Below are 20761 nucleotides of genomic sequence, written 5' to 3'. Positions count from 1 at the left end.
TCTATTTGTGATTATGGCAGTGGTTGTGGATACATTTATATAATGTACTGCATTCTATAAATTACGTGTTCAGAAAAATGGCAATGTGATAAAGAATCACAGAAAAAGTATTCCAGTGGCTTTAGGGGACCAGTAATGTTGTGTTACTGCCTTGCTACATAAGCAAGCGTGTGCAGTGAGCACTATGATTCGTGTATTTTCCTTGGCTCATCCAGCTGCTCCTGCCACAGGCCATGCCCCGGAGTCCAGGTGGGAGGTATTTGCTCGACTGCGCCTCCATGAGATGGAGGCCATTGCAGTGGAATAATTCCAGCTGGTGATTCTAGAGCAGGAGAAGGCGAAAGCCGCCCATGCGTCCTTGGGTGGCCGGTCAGAAACTTCCCAGAAATGCCGCAGCCGTTGCCACCACTGCAAGCAGTTGAGGTCCCAAACCGCCACAGAGGCCCTCCATCGGTAAGCTTTCGGAGGCCTTGAGGAATAAAGGCGGGCCAGCAGTGACTCAACAACCTCCTGTAGAACATGTTAGGGAGGCTGGAGGCTATTGAGGGCCAGTTTCTGGAGGGAGGGGTGAACGTGTTGCTGGAGGTGAGAGTGGGAAGAATAATTGGGAACGGGACTGGGTAGTCGTGGGTTTTTTTAGGGTTTAGGGAGAGGGCGTGAACTGATGTGGGAGGTGAGGGTTGGAAGAACAGAACAGCTGGGGATTTCGTAGTTGTGGGCTTTGTAGGGTTTAGGGAGAGGGGGTGGGCATGTTGTCAGAGGTTAGGGTGGGAGTTTACATGTTTATATAATAGAAGGATGTGCTTTATTCTTCAATATGAATCTTTAGTTTACTACTAGGCATTATTGGTTAGCGGGTCGCCTCGCAGTTGAGAAATGGTCATAACCCTTTGAAGGATTGGAGGCAAGTGAAGCGTTACAATGAACGGGGCCTCGGAGCACAGGGCCGCCATTGTCGAACAGCAGGTTGCAGAGAGCAAGAGATACAATGTACATTACAGAGTGCAAGAGATACAATGTATTTTACACGCGGCACATTTAGAGGCTCAGCACACCACGCGTCTTTGGAAATAATGCGAGCGAACCGCCTACTACTCTTAAACAACTCGTTTTTTCACCCTCAGGCTTCATTTCAACAGAGGACAGCGATAAGGAAATTATAAGCGGAAAGACAGAAAAGATTAACAGTGCGCCCCTAATCAAAAGGGTAGTTTCTCCTTTTTTTGAATGAGTGATTGCGTTGAATCTGTTGATCACAGTAACCTTAGATGTATTTACACAATGCTTACACTTTACCTGCAGGAATTGCAGGAATCCGACTTCCCTAAACAAACGAAGTGGCATGAGCTGACAATGAAACTTTCCATTTCAACACAGTGAGAGGTATGCACCAAAACTAATGAGTGTGCAATAGTAGAATGGGGAAAGCTGAACATTCCAATCCCTATACAAATATATGTTCCTTTTACTTTCAACAGATATGACCAGGTCCAGGTCCTGAGGAGAACCCTTGAAAAGTTTGGGGTTTGAAACGCATTGACCCATGCCCCTGAGAAAGGACATTCGCAGCATTAGAGTCTAGGGGTGATTTAGTATTGTAACAACTTCCCTTATGACAACAACTCAAGCTAGCGTCCCCAGGGTTATACACAATGGCAGGATATACTAGATGCTTTCAAAATGATTCTTCCGCCAAGTGTTTTATGTGTCTTGTAAAGGACTGGTCAAATATGTCATGGTAAAAATATGTCAGTAAGTTTGTACATGCTATTTATGTAAACACAACTGTGGTCTATGTTTGTACTAAGTGTTTTCACAAAAGTAAGTGTTGCCCTTCATGTTGACATGTTTTCAATGCAACAAAACATTTTTCTGATAAAAAGATAAAGAAAAGTGAAATAAATCACAAGGGCTAATGAATTATGGGCATTGGTTCTTTTACTTTTTTAAATATTGAGAAATAGGGAAGCTAGATATTTTGTTAGTATATACATTAGAAGTGGTCTAATCTAGCTTACACAAGGACCCAAGCATCCCTCTAGTAACAGGAGACTCACAGAGAGCATTTTAATTGTGTGAAAATTTTCCTGATGTATCTGCAGCCAGGGGACATGGTCAGAAACATCATTGTGTGTCAGGTCTTTTAAAGGTTTAGAAATTAGGAATCAATTTGGTATCAATGTCTGCAATACCCAGGCATTCTGTCATGAGCCACTCACCTGAACACCCGTAAGTCACAATGGTGTGACGATGGAACCCGACTACAGCTAAGGACCTTTCCTTGGTAGCAATGAATGGTATTCACACTGTGCCAGTGAAAGTTCCCACGAAGAAGGGGGAATGGGAATGAGAAACAAACAAATAACAGACCGCACAGGCTCTACACATCTCTCCAGACACTGGACTACCTAGGCTGGAGGGTGATGCTCTTGACCTCTGTAAAGAACAAGTTACGTGAAAATAAATATTGAGTAATTACTTTTGCTAACGGTTTAATTGATTACCCTTTTAAAACAGTCCTTCGGGATGTCATTGCTAAATGTGAAACAGGGTTCTTTTAGCTGATTTAGCAAAAGGTTCAGACTTGTTCCAAACCAAACTTGAGTCTCATTGAATCTAGAGTTCTTTATATTTACAATGATCCCAGATGGAGTTTTGTCTTTCATGCATAAAGATGTCTTTTTCAAAATGAATCTGAGAGATAAACTCTTGCAGGAGTGTATGCAAGATGCAATACACTTGTGTCCATCTATCTATCTGTTTCTTAAAATTTAATTAAAATTCCCAAAACTCATGAACTGTCCCATTGCATCTTTTGTTGCAATGTTTCAAACTCTTGCGCTCTTCTTATTGCACCTACATTTAGAAAAGGAATTAGTTTACCTGATCATTGGTTGAGATCTGATCATCAGCTGGTGGTTCCGCAGTGAGTTATTCTTGTTCCTTCTTTTCTCCTTTGCACGTGTACCAGAAGCACAGCTGGATGAAAATCTGAGACCTGATTGGTTTCCTTGGGGACCTAGAAGACGCCAAGCTGTGCTGGGTGACAAGCAAGACAACAGGAGTTGCGGTGATGAGAAGAGCTGGAGCTGCTGCGAGAAGGTGAGCAGTATTTGAAGCAGGAGAATTCTGGAGCTCAGGTGAGTTGGTTTGAGCGACGAGGCCAAGCGCTTGTTTTAGATCGTGGGGGGGGTTAAATAGATAGTAGGTGCGAAATGTGGTGCCGATGAGTCATTGAAAATTAGGATTGGGGCGCCCACACTTGTCATCAGTAATCACCACTCAGTGAGTCATCAGTAATTATCAGCAGGAAAATAATCAGTGAGTCATCAACACTTACTGGCAGGAAACAATCAGTGAGTCATCAGCAATTACTGGCAGGATACAATCAGAGAGTCATCAGCAATTGCTGCCAGTGTAGGGAATTCGTAACTGGTACAATAACATGTATACATACATGAATGTTTCATAAGATCTTGTTCTTCTTTTAAAGGTCGAAAGCCATTGTAGGTGCAACAAAAGCACAAGTGTAAAAAAAACGACCTAGTGGCGTGTACACTACCATTTCTTTTAGAGAATTCCCACTCCAAGTAATGTCTTATTTGGGGGGGGCACTAGGGACAATGACAGAAATGAGCGGTGGAACAGAACAACTGGGTCACGACACATTTCTAGAATTAAACGTACTTCATGTTGTTTCCTAGGAGCAGGATGTTGCATTATTGAATGAATACCTTTGGGTGATACTTCTCTCTCTCCTTTGGAAATCAGGTGGCTGAAATAGGACACCTGTTTTCCACAAAACTGTAATTTCTTTGGAGATACTTTGTGACCATCGGAAGCTAAAAAAATAAGCAAATTTATAGTAGCCACCTACACAGTTCCTCCATGTAAGATGCTATAGATAATTGTCTACATATTGGATCAATGTCACCCCGGGTCCCAAAACATGTTGCTCAAGGTCTGCCTTTCATTTTTGTGAATATACAGAAGGAGATTCTGTATACCCTTGAGGAGTTCATATCCAAGAAAAACTGCGACACCTAACCCTTTAGTTTCTTCACCATCCCATCCTCCTTTACTTAGCTCAAAACAATCATTTGTTAATTCAGTGTCCCATGGTGCTACTAATTATTCCTTATCAGTAGAGTGTCGCTGAGAAAAGAAAAGAGCATCAATATGTGCTCAATAAACCAAATCTTCTATGTCATGTGCAACCCCATTCATTGCTCTTTCTTACAATGCAACTAGTACTGAATCATCTCCACTTTGTAGCAGATGTTGGGCTAACTCCTTCCATCTCTGAAACTCTTGGGTGTCTCTCTTTGACCTATGCCACTCACCTTTTCTTGATACTACCTTTACCTTTCTTCCCTTTGACGACATTCTTTGCCCCGTCATCACCTGCCTTAACCTCACTGTAGGGAGAAGACATTCCATCTAAAAGTCTTTCTATTATTGGATCTGCCTCCTCTTCCTGTTGTGGCACGGAAGGCTGTGACACAAAAGCCTTACTTTTTGCCAAAGCGACTTTGCACCAGCATTGCTCAATCTGCTGTACACTCTTGACCTGTTTAAATTCATGTAACTCCTGTTTCAATGTATTATGTACTATCCCCTTCACCTGTTTTGCACACCTCAGTTGTCTGGCATATGTCTCCCAATCATTCAAGCAATCAAACTGTGCCAATCTAATCTTCTTTTTCCAGTCTTTTTTCAGCATGCATTGTTGCTATTACTTTTTTTTTCTCGCTAAGTAAAACGTTCCTTCCAAAGGGAATTGTAAATAAATATTGGCTTTAGTATACTCATGCCATTGATTCAAAAATAAACCTGTCGATATAGAGACATTTGACATTATTTCATGGGCTGGAGACCTTTTGGGTGGCAAAGGCCGACTTTGGTCTAACCGATTACATATCCTAAATGCTTGACCCATTATTACAATTATCCTTAGACACTTCAAAAATCCTAACATACCCTAGGAACTTTAAAGATTCTACTGTGGAGGACCCAACCTCCTGAATTGAGAAAGAACCAGTTTCCTTGGGGAAACCGATCCTCTTTGTTCCCTTTAGCAGTGCCTCTCTTTCTTCTTTATTCTGCTTGCCACCCTTTCCCAATGACTGACTTCTCAATAGCTCTTTGGGATGAAGCATGGGTCACTCACCTTGGGTCAGGGTTGCTTAGGTGGTCCCCTACAGATGCCAACTCAGGAAACCAGTCCCTTTGTTCAGGTGCACTCTTTGGGTTCTGTAGGGGCCATGCTGGCCCCTTCACCACAGTGCTAAGAACCGACTGAAGTGGCCCCTCTTCATCCCTCTATGGGCCACCAATTGTCAAAGCTCAAATGAAGAGACCTTCAAATACTAGAGTCAGTCCTGAGGAATCTCCAGCATAATTTATTCTGCTCCGCTGAGGCAGGAAGTCTCTGAGCATTCGACAGAGAGTCTGCCTCATCTTACAAATTACTCAGCTTATATACATTTGCAGTCACTTAGAAAATAGCGAAAAACAATGATCTTATCAGAAAATGATCATAACTCACAAAGGTCCTTGAGAAATGCAGATGTAGCAAGATGATTTCAGACAGCTTGTCATGTATCTTTAACATTAGTTGATTGATTTCCATCCTTTCTCACTACGTCTGGTTACACTTACAACAAACCATTATTCACTAACTTTGACAAGACAACGGAGAGTTTGTAGTATTCTTATGAAAACATCTGTGCAGTGTCAGCTCCCTTACCGGCTCTCATGACCTAGTGACAGTTTACAAGACTAAGTAAGAGATGAACAGTTTCCTTTAGTAATCTTTGAAGTACAAGGAAAACATTCTCCTTTCCTTAGGCACGTAATTCAACTAAACTTTCTATGAACTCAGCTGCATCCAGCTAACTGGATAAATATGTTTATCCCAATAATACGTTTATGCAAATGATATAGAGAAGAGAAGAGAGAAAAAGCAATATTAAGAAGGATGATCACTCTCAGATAATCTTAGGCCATCTACCCAATTGTATTGGTGCTGTCACTTACTATACCTGCGTTGCTTGTGCCTGAACAACTGATTCAAGTCCTGCCACATGTCACCAACCCACTGCAGATGTTGCAAGTGAAGCTGTCATTGCTTTGAGTTTAGTAGTATCCATTGATGGTGTTGGGTATTGTTTCTGCAGTTGCAATGACATGCTTCTGGAGAGCTCAGAGTCACCATCACCATCATCTTTGGAGGTTGAAGTGTACACTTTGTATTTGTCATGGCCTTGAATTTGAAGTTTTTCATCTTCTGAATCACCCACTTTCCTGATGGTACAATTCTTGTAAATTGAGACATCCAATAATGAGAAAGGAATTAAAGTGGTCAGCGCGTTTTTGTACTGTGGATCCTGTATCATAGCAGATGTACTTTTAGTAAGTGGATACAGATCTGGGAGAAGTGGAATACATACAGGGGAAGTATATGTGAGCCCCCGAAGATCAGTGGGGACAAGGGATAGGAGGGTTAAACGATGGGAAGTAGTGCGAAAGTCAATGCTGTACCAAGTGTTTTTCATGTTTGCTTCTTGTCTCGTACCTATGTCCTGCCATAATTGCCTGCATATGTTTGCTTTCTGTAACATCACTTCTTGTCTTTAATAAAAAGAATTATAAAAAAAGATATACTTTTAGAAGGACATACTCTCTCTTTGCAGCCTTTGATTAGTATTCAAGTGAATGATTGAGCTGTTGACCAAATGAGCTGCTTCATTACTGACATAGCTAAATGTTTGTTCCGCCTTTTGCAAATGTTCCTGCAGCAGATGCAACAGGATCGCTTGGCTCAGGCACTCTCTCCTTGCTTATTTTTCATGTCATAATCTCAAAAGGGACTCCACCAACTCCCATTTTTCCACCTCCATTGTCATGGCTTAGGCAGTTGTATCCCTTCTGCTTTGAAGTACAAATTATTGACATCCCTCTACTGCTCAAACAGGCATTGCTGCCTGTAATAAGTGAACTTCCATGTTGCCCCTCCTATATGAGGGCATTTATATGTACTCTATTGGCATTCTGAATGAACCTTAACTGCTTCGAGCTTTGAATGAATTACTAAAATGGTGTAAATTGTGGGACAGGTAAACCTTATGTTGTTAACTACTTTTTTTTTAGGAATTCTTGGACATCTAGGATATGCATTGCCCTAAACACAGGACTCTGAATTATCCTGGCACAGGAATTCCAAGTATTTTGGCATGGCATTATAAATACTACTGCCATTGTCAGTGGCAATTAATCCAATGCTGAGACCTCTGGGTTGAAGCCATTTGGAGACTTTGGTATTAAATTCATTCAAGATGATGCCAGCTTTATGCAATTTCCCCATGGTGCACATCACAACTTTTGCATGCCGCTGAATGTCCAGAAATGTATGAGCAGCATTGAGACCTGTTGTTAGCCCTTGCTTCACTCCCTTGGAGATCCAATGTGCAGTGATGCACATGTAATCTCTTACTTAAGTACTGGTCCACATGTCTGTGGTGAGATGGATGGACTGATGGATGGAATGATGGCGAAGCAGAGTGCTTCGCCAAACAATTGTAGCACTTGACAGTGCAGTGCTGGTACAGAAACTGTGGAAACCCAGTTTCCACTTGGAACCTTCCATTTGGGCAGAGTGTTTCTAAAAATTCAATAAACATCTCTCTTTCCACAAATAAAAAGAGGTCAATGTGGACACCTTTCCATTTTGTAAATGGACTTTCTCTTGGGTTTGATTGCATGGCAACTCCTTGATGAACATAGCATTAATAGTTGGTTTTTGTGACTGGTTTCTTTGTTATATCTCTGCAAGTGACCTATGGATAGGAAGTAGGTTGCTTTAGCACTTTTGGGTGACTATGCCTTTGTCCTTTGTGCCGTTCTGAGGTCGCTGTTGGTGATGTCTGCACACTACAAGTGTCGGCCACAGGTCTGGTTTGGAAGATGCTAAACTCCTCTTCTTCCTCACCTCTATCTCCAACTATCAGTTCAACTTCTTCTTTTCTCTCACTACCTGCAGCTGTGCTTTTGAGCTGTAGTGTATTCTGGAGCATTAGTGAACGCGGCCTGAGAAACAGGAGGTTTTCTCCTATTCCATTTGTGATTCTGGCCTATTAAGAGGCTATTTGTACATGAGGAAAGGTAGTGGCCTGATCTAATGTGGGGATGAGACACACCTAATATGAGATAGTTCACCTATAAGGGTGTGATTTATCACATTGATTATGTTTTGATATAGGAATGATACTAAATTATATGAAATCAGCAGAGGCGATATCCCTACCCTTTTAGGTAGAAGAAAATTTAAACCACTTTGACAGCAATCACATATCACCTCATTTCAGCAGAGAGTAAGTGGGTGTGGTGAGGGAATGAAATGAAGTGGAGTATAAGAGAGGAAGTTTATAGGAACTTAGGCCATAGAGGCCTAAGCGTACCACATGGGCCCCAATATAAAGAACAGGGGCTCTTGATGCTCTTTGCACTTTTCGGATTGGCACATTTGTTAGGGTGCTCCCATCTGTGTATTGATTCTCAGAATATATGGATTTGTGTTATTTTTAGTTTTATTGTGCCGTGTTTTATGTTGAGGGGGATCTCTCTCTTTTTTTTTAAAGAGGTATTTTTTTTTTTATTGTGATATTGTTTTTATTGTTTTCCAAGAAAAACCTTGATGTGTAGCGTGAAATGATGATATAAAGAGTTGGGCATGTGTATATGCATTTTATGATATTAAAGCTCTGTGGGTATTTTCTACTTGGTAGTGAGTGCTTATGAGTTTAACCCAGACTTGAGCTGGGCAAAAGAAATTGAGCATGGAAAGTAGTGTTTGATGTTTCTCACTGTATGGCATATTGTCCCTAAGGGGGGGTTTTATTCTACTGCACACTACAAGTGCCAGTCACCAGTCTGCTTTGGAAGATGCTAAAATCTTCTTCTTCTTCACCTCTAGCTCCAACTATCAGTTAAACTTCTTCTTTTCTCTCACTACCTGCAGCTGTGTTTTTGAGTTATTCTTCTCACACAATTACGTGCTGATCCTTCAGATGGGCCAGTTAGCCCAAGTGCAATAACGTCCACCTGGCTTACCATGCCATACTTTTTTTGCAGCAAATTGAGCATTCTGTAATGTGTTCCTTGTATGAGCTAAGTATAAAGAATTCCCAAACTGAGGAAGAAAGCTTTTCTTTTGGGCCAATGCCTGTAGAACTTGTTGAGGAAGAACTAGACAGTTGTGTTGGCCTTTCTATCAGTTGGCTGTTGCTGCAGTCTTTTGGGATCTTCTTGAACAGATGGATGCAGCCAGTGTTGGTGGAACTACATTATTCAGAGCAGGTTGAATTGAGGAGAGCTGTACTACCTTTGTGCCACTCTCAACACTATCATTGGGTGGTTCCCAACTTCTTTTTTTCAACAGGTTTTGGGAACGTTCCTTTTCCATAGTCTCTTGCAGCAGGTCTCGGTCAGGGTCATATGAATGAATGAATGAATGAATAAATGAATTGGCATTTGTAGAGCGCATGGCTACCAGAAGGCCTCCCAGTGCTTAGGAACAGAACCTACAGAAACGGGCATTAAACAGCAGGGAACAGGAAAGTTTTAAGCTGTCTTCGGAAGTACAGATAGTCGTCTTCAATGCGACTGTAGTTTGGAAGAAGGTTCCAGCGTTTGGATGCGATGTAGGAGAATAATCGTCCCCCGCTCCTCGATCTGAATATCCTTGGGACTGCTGCCAGGCGTTTATTCCCAGAGCGCAAGGATCTACTGGGATGGTAGGGAGAGATGATGGAATGCAGAATTGGTGGGCCTTTGGAAGATAGAGTCTTGTGTACAATGCATAGGGCCTTGAACTGAACTCTCTCAGCGACTGGGAGCCAATGGAGAGAAGCTATTGATGATCGCACAGATTCCCTGTTGGGGGTCTGTAGAAGGAGGCGAGCTGCACAGTTTTGCACAGTCTGTAGCTTCTTAATCGTTGAGCATGGGGAGCCTAAATAGAGAGCGTTGGCGTAATCCAGGTGTGAGAGAATCAGAGCTTGAACCAGCAGTTTCCTGGCATTGAAAGGCAGCAGGGGGAGGATTTTCCTAATCATCTTCAGTATTCCATAGCAGGTCCCTGCTACCGTCCGAGATTGCTCCTTTATGTCTACATTGTGGTCCAACCAGACGCCAAGGCTTTTGATTTGCTCTTTTGGGGTGGGCATACTATCCAAACACTTGAGCCATAAGGAGCTAGAGCCCAGGGGGGAAGGTTTACCCAAGAACATAAGGTCAGTTTTTGCTCCATTCAGTTTTAGATACGAGCCTTCCATCCATGCAGACACTTTTTCCAGACAGCCGGCCAGATTATTTGTCCCATTCACCGATTGGTTTAGGGTAACAATCAGTTGGGTGTTGTCCGCATAGGTAACGATCTGTATGCCAAAGGGTTTAACGATCTCGGCCAAAGGGCTCATATAAATATTAAAGAGCGTGTGGCTCAGGGACGAGCCCTGTGGGACCGCACAACTCAGAGGCATACTTTCAGAGATGGAGGTATCCTCAAAGACTTGAAATGATCGGTCGTCTAAGAAGGACTCCAGCCACTTAAGTGCAGTTCCAGATACTCCTACTTCTCTAATTCTGGAAATCAGCAAGTGATGATTGACAGTGTCAAATGCCGCACTCAGGTCGAGGAGGACAATTGCGGCTGAGCCCCCGACATCTAGAATTTTCCTGGCTTCCTCAACCACTACCACCAAGGCAGTCTCCGTGCCCTGCTGGGGTCAAAAGCTGGTTTGTGAGGGACCGAAGCAGTAATTTTCCTCCAAAAAGGTGGAAAGAATAGAATTGACATGCTTTTCCGCAATTTTTGCTGTCCCTGGTAAAAGTGAGATCGGCCGGTAATAAGCAAATATTTCAGGTTCCAAGCACGTTTTTTTTTAAGAAGTGCTCTGACCATAGCCCGTTTCCATAGAGAGGGTACGATCCCGGAGGCGAGTAAGAGGTTAATGAGGTCCAGCATGGTAGGAGCAACTGTCTCAGAGGCCTGGTTCAGAATGTTGGGGGGGGGGCATGTCTCTGGGGGAACCTGATTTAAGTTTATTGGAATATATTTTTAAAGATTTCATGTCCATGGGGGGGATAGCCACCAAGGAACTGTCAGGTATTTTTGACCGGTATTCCAGTGGTGGGGCGTTCACCGGAGAGAATGTCGCATACATCTCTTGAATTTTAAAAAAAAAGAATTCTGCCAAATTATTGCAGCGTGTAATGTAATGATCATCAGAAGAGGTGCTTGGAGAAGATGGGGGAGAGCTATTTCTTTACCTTGCAGCAGAACCTAAGTCGTGGTGTCCAGTAGAAGAGCAGTCACAACAACATCTTGCTCAGCAACAAGCTCAATTTCCTGCTCTGCTCCTATGTCCGGAAGATCTGGTGTAACTAACTATAATTCTTGTTGTTGACTTTCCCGTGAAAATTTGGTTTGCTGCTGGAACAAATCTATTTCAGACTGCTGCCCTAAGAGACATAGACTTTAGTTTTGGATGTGGTATTATTGATACAGGTGTAATCCTCCTCGCAGCCTCTTCCTGCCCAACAGATATGTTGCGTGTCTGAATAAATTAGGGCGTTTTTGTTGTAGATTGGTAAGGGTTCAGCAGCTTCCCCCACAATAATGTTTTGCAGAAAACATGAGAGAACAAAATAAAAATTGTAAAAGCCATAAGGTTGACAGCCAATGCCAGGCATATTGACTTTGCTCTTGTATGGGTTAGCAATTAGCACAAGCAGCGACACTTAGCAAAGCACTGTGATATTTCTGTCAGCTAATTTGTAGACTTCATTTCAGTATTGCATGTGCCATCTCATGCACCTGCAGGTAATAACAACTAAGCAGGAAATCAATGAGAATTGGACAATCTTGTCAATGTAATACAAGCCTACATCAATCATCACAAATTCTTAACAGTTGTGTCCCCGTACCCATAACCTAACTTTATTTTTGCTAGACATTACACAGAGAAAGCTAAATTGGTGTCTCTTTAGGGCCCATGGACACCCTATGGGCGGCACGCATAAATTCAATAAATTAATTGAATATTAGCTACTGTCCCTCCAGGGCCCGTGGGGACTTTATGGGAGACAGGCAAACATCTAATAAATAATTAGATAAAAGCTGGTCTCCCTCCAGGCTCATGAGGATCCTATGGGAGACAGAGGGAGCAGACAAAAATCTAATACATTGATTAAATAACAGTAGGCGTTCCTCCAGGGACCATTGGGACCCTATGGGGGAAGCACATTTTTAATAAATCAATTAAATAATAGCTGGTGTCCTTCAAGGGCCCATTAGATCCCTTTGGAGGCAAGTGAGTTATGCAAAAATTGAATAAATTAACAGAATAAAAGCTGGAGTTCCTCCAGGGTCCATTAGGATCTTATGGAAGGCAGGCAAAAATAAATGAATCAAATAATAGCTGGTGTCTCTCCGGGACCCACGGGGAACCTATGGGAGGCAGGTAATAACCAAATAAATTAATTAATTACTAATAGTTGGTGTCCCTTCAGGGCCATATGGAATAGGCCAGGATCAGAAGGACAATCGAGGCAGTACATAGGCTCTCCCTTCATACTCCTCTTTGCACACACACTACATCTCCGACAAGGAAATTTTTTTTGGGTGTTAGAGGAAAGTATTCAGAAAAGTGGCAAACTTTCAGTTCACCCTATCCTTCACCACTCTGATTCTAGGAAGACTTGCTTGCTCTACTTCATTAAGGCTGCATTTTACAGACTGCTGAAACTGTACAGAAGCCACCTTGGAATCTTTGAAAACAATGTAAGAATTGAAGGATGTCAAATGAAACAGATGAACAGCCAACCCTTGAACCAGATGTATGATTTTCGAGCAGCACTGTAAGGCTCCTACCTTCACCTCCCATGTGCTTGCTGTAGTCTAGAATGCATACTAAGTTCTACACTTCTGCTACCTGGCCCCAAACAGTCACAAGTGAAGTATTTTCATTGTGCATAGTTGTCAGCATGTGGACATCCCCTCAGTCTGAAATTTTCAAAGCAAGCAGTTCATTGCTACGTAAGATACTGTTCTCTCCCCTTTAAAGTTTCTTATACACAAGCTCTTCAGGGTAACCTTAATGGTTAGAGTGTATTGTGCCACATGTCACAGTGCCCACTTTGAATAACTGCACTTCTGTGTAGAAATTGTCAACGTATAACTGGTGACCTTTGTGAAAACGTTTTCTGCCAAGTTCCCACTTATTTTTTCACTAACTCCAAAAGTGGAACAACAACCTGGGGTATAATTTAAGAAATCCCTACCTGTGTACAGCCTGAAATTATAAAAATATTCAGTGGCACTGACAAAACATATACAGCTTAATACCATAATGTGCTCTCTTGCTGTATATGTACTGTCTGAACTCTAAATGGCCCTTGAACACGACCAAAGACTCGTCCACATATATATCTTGACCTAGAACATAGATCTCGGAGAAATGATCAGCTACATGGTCAAGGACAGGCTAAATCTTGAAGAGACAGTCACAATTACGGTGATCTCATGGCAATGCTGCAGAATTATCCACAAATGCATCTGCTGCAGAATCAAAGACCAATCTATAATTTTGTTTACTGGAAAAACAGCAGTTGCCATCAATGGACTAGTAGGCCAATATGAAGACTGATTGTTTCCTTACCAATCCCATAAAAAGTTAAGCCCCCAAGTCTGCTTCATCTCATGGGGACTTGAGCAGATAGCTCTAGAGTGTCTCTTAAGCGTGGCACTATTGTCCCTCACAAAACTGTTCTTCACACCAATTAGTCTGCTTAACAATATCATTCAATAACACATCATCAATAAAGAGCTGGAAGAAATTGATAGGCAAGAAGCTCTCTGGGTTACCTCTACACCCTGAAACCTCACTAACAGCTGGTAAAAACAGCCTGGTCCATGCTGGGGGTAACCCAGGGTTCAGCATTTCCGATGGGAAACCTCTCTCCCTCTCTGCAATCCTGCTTGTTCATGCTGCAGAACAGGCATTTCAGTGTCCTCTAAATGAGGCACTTCACCTGCCCTAATCTTGGATTCATCATCAGATGATTCCCCTCAGAGAGAATATTCACTGCCAGAATCTTGAGCTTGGCCCTCTGTCTCAGATGCAGAGTCAGTCTCAGAGCTATGTTCAGAGGCTGATCCAAAAAGCAAACCAACAACCTGCTGGGCAGTCAGCCTGCGGGCATCCATGATGCTTACTAATAGAACTGTCACAAAAACAGACAACAATGGATAACACAGCGTCAAATTAGAACTCAAGAAACTGTGGTTGTATTAAACAATAAATAAGACCATTGAAATATAAAGAACTATACACAATCAATAGAAACCACATAATGACCTTTTTACTACATAAATATACCAATATATCTCTTACTTGCCACTGACAGGTAGATAGAGGATCAGATAAGTAAAAAAAAAACGAGCAAGGCAGCACATTATAGATCTTGCACAAATCCAAATGTGAATTTGAAATAGAGTAAAACATAAGCTCATTATGCTAAAGTAATTACACCAGTTAAAAATGATACACATTTGAAGTAAACATTACAAAAAAAAATTCCTTACCAAGGATATGCAACTTCATAAACTGCAGATCTACAAATGCTGAGACTGCAAGCAAGAGTCACAGCAAGGAAATCAAAAGCTTTGCATGACAATAAAAAGGAAATAACATTAAGTTTGCAAACACAATAAAGACTGATCTGGGGGTCACATCAGCATAACAAAATGGTTCTCATGCCCCCAAGGAGGCTACAAACCAAAGGTAAAATAATTGTCGCCCCAGAGAGGAAGCGACCCTTACCCCAGGGGGAGCTAACTCCACATACAGAAGAATATTCCCCAAAGGCGGCAAAAAACTACAAACTTTTATGTCAGGACTGGAGGTGATAATTAGGCTTTTCTTTCTTGCTTTATTTCTCACAGTACCCTTAAAAGAACATGTAACTTTAAGAAACTAGATTTCCTATCAGATATTGGGAAAGGAAAGAGTCAATGAGTGTCCAATCAGGTTCACGTCTTTCCTTTAACTGATCCTGTAGACGCTATGTATTCCTCTTTCTTTGCTGCTCCAGCAGCCTACAGATGAGTACCCTTTTGTTTCTCTTTGTTATTGTGCTAGATGTTCTGTTTAATTTCTGATATTTTCTTATTTGTAGTTTTCTAGGCCGGCATGACCGCATGCGAGGGCCTGCACTTTCTTTGCCCAGTATTATACGCCCACGGGAACAATTTTCGCTCCTTCGCGGCTGTTTACCAGTGGCTTTCACGTTGCAGTGCAGTCTTATGGCCGCTAGGGGGACTGCATTCGGCAGCCTCCGTGCACTCAGCATGTATACCGCCCACATATCTTCACTAGAAGGATTCAGCATAGAGCGGCGGCCGCTGCAGCATTGGGGGCAGTGAAATTTGCTTATATAACAATCCGGGCATAATTTTTTGACCCCCCGCCTGATGCTTGACACTTGCAATACGGGTAAGATTTATCAGTGCTTTAAGGGACTGTTCAGGCAGGAGAGTGTGTCAACTCCCCCTTTGGATTGTGGGATTACTGGTCCCATTACATGTGTGATAGCCTCTGCTGGCAGGGGCATACCTGGGTTATTCACCTGTTAAAATTCCCCATGCTAAATACTGTGTGATTTCACATTAATCGGGCCCAATGGAGTAATATTATTAATATGATGAGTACTATGAGGAAGGGGAGCAGGTGGCTTATCTGCCCATTGATGACAGTTTTTGCCAGATAATGGATTTTTTTATATTCAGGGCAGTGTCTCATGTGGTGGCTCCCCTGGAGAAGCGTATTGAGGAATTACATGCACAATGCCTCAGACCCCTCTATCTGAGGGAAGAGCTAACCGAGCCTCAGGCCCCCAGACCTCCAGGGTCAGCCACTCCTCTACCTACCCCTCCAGGCAGTAAGTGCAAACGCGCAGAGGCTGCAGGCGTGGATACGGACGCCTCCGAACACCTTAAGATGGCATTCATTCAGTCTCAGCCATCCTCCTCACTCCCTCACTTTTGACCCCTCCCTCAGTCCTGTGACCTCCTCCCTAGCAACCTTGAACGGTGGGACTCCCCCAACACTTCGGATGGGGATGGAGATACCGGTAGACCATGGAGACCTTCCGCTAAGCCTGACCCCACTGGGGACAATGATGTCTTCTGATATGCTTGACACTGATAATCTGGTTCACCTTAGAATGGCGGCATGGACCCTGGCCCCAAAGGTGGCCTCATATGTGGTGGGCAGGCTAAGGAAGCCCTTGGCTAAAGAGGTGTGGAAATGCCTGTGCGCGGAGTGCCCTAGACCCGCGCTCAGGCTCCAGAGATTGACCCTAGAAAGGTCACCTTCTTGACCAAATTTGTTAAGGAACCGAAAAAGGTATTGACAGGTCTTGGTGGTCATGCCAAGACAAACTCTTGGATGTCGCAGGACCCTTGTCAAAGATTATTGAGATGGCGGAGGATGCGAAAGCATCGGAGTCCCTGATTTTTCCTGATGCCCTTTCTAGTTGGGCGCAATGGACCATTATTCTGTTGGGGAATGCCAACTGTGCAATAGCCACTGAGCGTCGCCGCTAACTTCTGATAAAGATTGATCCTAAGCTTGGGGAGCTTTCCACTTCAGAGGTGGGCCCCGTGGCCGATGGCAACTTTTTCGGGGATCCATTCATTAAAGAGCTGGGAAAATTTGTAAATACTTTTACATCTCTCGACAAAGCCCAGTCTTCGATTAAGCAAATTTTCACGCCCCGGGTTTTTGCCAGTGCCGGTCGTGGTAGGTGGTGCTTGACTGTCCTTGCTGGATACCATGCCCCTCCGAGAGGTAAGGACCATCGCAGAGGAAACTGGCAGGATCCCTCTTGTTTTTGCAACATCTATGCCACCAGATCCTACACTCGGAGTAGAGGGGCGAAACTAAGGGGCAATGGCTCCTATGGCTCCAATCAAGGTAAGCGTTCAGAACCCCACAGGGATTCACCTTGGGGCAGATGGAAATTTTCTCACAACTGGTTGAGGAGTACTACAGATCCGTGGGTGTTACAGACTATCAAAGGGTTCCACTTGGAGATCACAGATACCCAAGTACCACAGATGTACCCGAACCCATTGGGTTTTTCTCTGGTTCAGACGGAACTTGTAGAGGCCTATGTTCAGCAGCTGCTGACAAAAGGGTCAATAGCTAGGTCCTCCTCACACCCTCAAGGTTTTCTCAGCAAATTGTTCCTTGTAGAGAAGAGGGGCAGGGTCATTGCCCTGTGATAAATTTCAGGGATCTCAAAGAGTGGTTGGTTTATCGCCACTTCAAGATGGAAGGCATCCATCTCCCCTGGGACCTCCTCCTCATCAACAATTGGATGGTCCGCCTGGATCTCAGAGATGCGTATCTCACGGTCCTGCATGGGCAGACAGCACTAATAAGAGATACCTGTTTGCTTGGTCAAGATGGCTGGGTTGGTGTTATCAATAGCAGCTGGATCCCCTGGGGGTGGATGTTGTATGTATCTTGAATTTTTGGGTGGATTTGGGTGGATTTGGCTTCCTCAGGCCTGGCTTATAGATCCATCAATACCTTTAGGTCTTCGATTTCTGCAGGTCATGTTTTCAGTCACCCACTTGGTGAGCATCCTCTGGTGTGCAAACTCCTGAGGGGAGTGAGGCTGTTGGTTCCTCCTTAACCCCAGATATTCCCGTCAGTGGGACAAGAACAGAGTTCCCAACCTTTTAAAATCTTGGCCTTCGAATAAATACCTCTTTCGGAAGCAGTTAGCAGCAAAGCTAACTACTCTTCTGTGCTTGATCTCCTGCCGCAGAGTCTTGGACGTCAGAGTACTGGACTTAAGAGGTAGAGTCTTTACCCCGGACAGGGTCACCTTTACCATCTCTAGATGTACCAAGTGTAACTCTAGATCAGTGTCGTACCCCTCTTTTCCACACATTCTTAAACTTTGTGTTGTCCTTACACTGAAGGCGTACAAGTCCGTGATGGAGGAATTCCATCCTCATGGGGAGAATTAACTGCTTATTGCTCTTACCAAGCCACATAGGGCAGTGTCTTCACCTACCATTGCCAGATGGGTCCGGTGGGCCATGCAAGAAGCAGGAATTGACATTTCCAAGTTTGGTGCACACTCAGGGAGAGGAGCGATGTCTTCTAAGGCGTCCTCCCTTGGTGCCCATTTGGAGGATATCCTTAAAGTGGCTGATTGGTCCTCCAACTCTACTTTCAAGACGTTTTACTTCAAACTGGTCACACACCTGGCATCTTTGGTAGTGGAGAAGTTTTAAACTAGCCTAATCCTTGCCTCCGGTCCTGACATAGAATGAAAACTTTCCTAGCTATCATAACGGAAAGTTTCAATTCTATTAAGGACTCGGAGGCGAGAATTAACCCACCCTTTAGCATATATCGCAGATTCCCACCCGATACAGGTGGTATTTTGCGTTCATGTTATGATCATTTGGAAATTTGGTACCTTGTATTCATTTTCTGTCAATTTTCTATGTCTTATTCTGGTATACAGGTACAACAAGATCTTTATACTGTTTGACCGCTTTAAAGTTGTACGTTCTCAATTGTGGTTCTGATGCCCTTGTTTGAATTATTTTAGAATCAGAGAACCCCAAACAGGACAAATAAACAGTTGATTACGAGATGTTCGCAGAAAGAAAGAGAACACAGAGCGTCTACAGGAACGGTTATTGGAGAGAAGTGAAGCTGATTGGACACTAATGGACTGTTTTCTTTTCTAATGTTTGATGGGAAATGTAGTTTCTTAAAGTTGCATGTTCTTTTAAGGCTGCTGTGAGAAATAAAGCGAGAAAGAAAAGCCTAATCCTCACCTCCGAGTCCTTAACAGAATTGAAACTTTCCGTTACGAAAGCTAGGAAATTTTTCATTACCGTCACATTTTGGGGGAACGGCCCTTGCCCATGGGGCAGCTCCCCTAGCTGCACATAATATAGAAATTCTCTTTTGCCTAGTGGGTTTCCACCACCCTAGGGGGCAGAGTGGCCTAAAACAATGGCCATACTGCCCCTACAGGGGAAGAAAACATAAGAAAAAATGCCACCTTCAGAGCAGTGACCCGTGCCCAAGGGACAAGTCCCCTACATGTATATAATAATGAAATTCCCTGGTGTTTAGAGGGTTTCCACACCCTGCGCTGAGGATCAGTTGAAAAAAACAGCCGATCTACCACGGGGGCAGAAAACAAAAGCAAAAATACCACCTTTAGGGAGGTGAACCTTGCCCATGGGCGGCTCTACTATTTTCATATAAATCACAGTTCCACTTGCGATCCTGCAGCAGGAATGCACTTAGAAGAGACACTGGATGAAAGGAGAAACTCCAGTGTTTCTCTTGTCGCCCGATCCCTGCCCAACAGAGGACTCACCTAAAAAACGTGTTCTCACCGACCATGCTGATGCAAATAGCTGCCAACGCATCCCCTGTGAGTAACCATGACGTTGGTGCTCCATGTGTGCACTGATGTCATGAACTCGCCAGGGGAGGAGTTAGGGTGGCAGCAGAAGCACTTCTGCTGCCATCCCCAGTTGAAGGTAGGTGGCTTGCAGGGAGCGCCAGCGCATCATTCTTGGGTGGATTCTAGGACGTACTGGACACGTCCTTAGCACCTCAAAAGAGGTGCTAAGGACATGTCCAGCACATCTTTAGGAACCAAGCAGTTAACAGCCATAAAGAACATATAAGAAAAAAATAAGAATTGAAGTATTTGCCTCCGCTATGTCTGCTAGAGCAGCAAAAAAGAGAATGATTTACTGCTATGCAAAGACAGTTATACATTGAACTGGTCACTGATTGGTACCATTGTTGTGAGATCATTGGCACACTTGAATTCTGACCTATTGCTTGTTATTATGGTGTGTATTTCTGTCATCCATGTGATGTATGTTCATGTTTTACTTACTGCTAGAAAAAAAATAGTTAAGCTGTAGAGTAATAATCCAGCCTCTGGTCTTATATTAGGATCCCTCCAGGATAGTGCTGCCACCTGGCTGGTTTTATGCTAGTAGGACTCGTATTTATTGTTCCTGTTGGGACAAAATGTTTAAAAACCAGCTAAAACCATTATTTTTTCTCCTTATCAGTACATACTTTAAACATTAAATGTAAGAAGAAAAAACTTTAAAATCATTCTACAGCTGGCTTGATGACCAAAGCAGGATATACCATTAGGCACTAATTTATGGTTTAATAGGGAATGTAGAGTGGCAAGAGGGAGATTGTACATAGTTATTAGAAATTGGGACGTATTAAGTATTCGCGAAGCCAGGAAGGAATACAAACAAGCACAGATCAAAGCGAAGAGAGAATGGGAAGAAAGGAGGTGGGAAGATCTTGGGGTGGCCACCAGTCACCCACATAGCAGGAAGTTTTGGGCCCTCTTGACCAAAGGCAACTTCGAAAGATTACCCCCCTTGGCCAACAATATTCGAGCTGTAGAATGGCACAAACATTTTAGAGACCTCTATTCTCTCATTGGAACTTACAATATAAACCAGTTGCTCCAGGAGATAGGCTACCCAGTGCATACCCTTTCATTTTCTAGAGAGAAAATCTTTTCCTCACTGGACGCAGTTGTACCTGCGAAGGCCCCCGGCCCAGATGGTATCCCAGGTGACCTTTTTCGAGGAGACAGGGAAAATTGG

This window comes from Triturus cristatus, chromosome 5_2 (assembly GCF_964204655.1).
Source record: "Triturus cristatus chromosome 5_2, aTriCri1.1, whole genome shotgun sequence".
Lineage (NCBI taxonomy): Eukaryota > Metazoa > Chordata > Amphibia > Caudata > Salamandridae > Triturus > Triturus cristatus.
The sequence above is the reverse complement of the archived record's forward strand: the minus strand, read 5'-3'. Positions refer to the sequence as shown.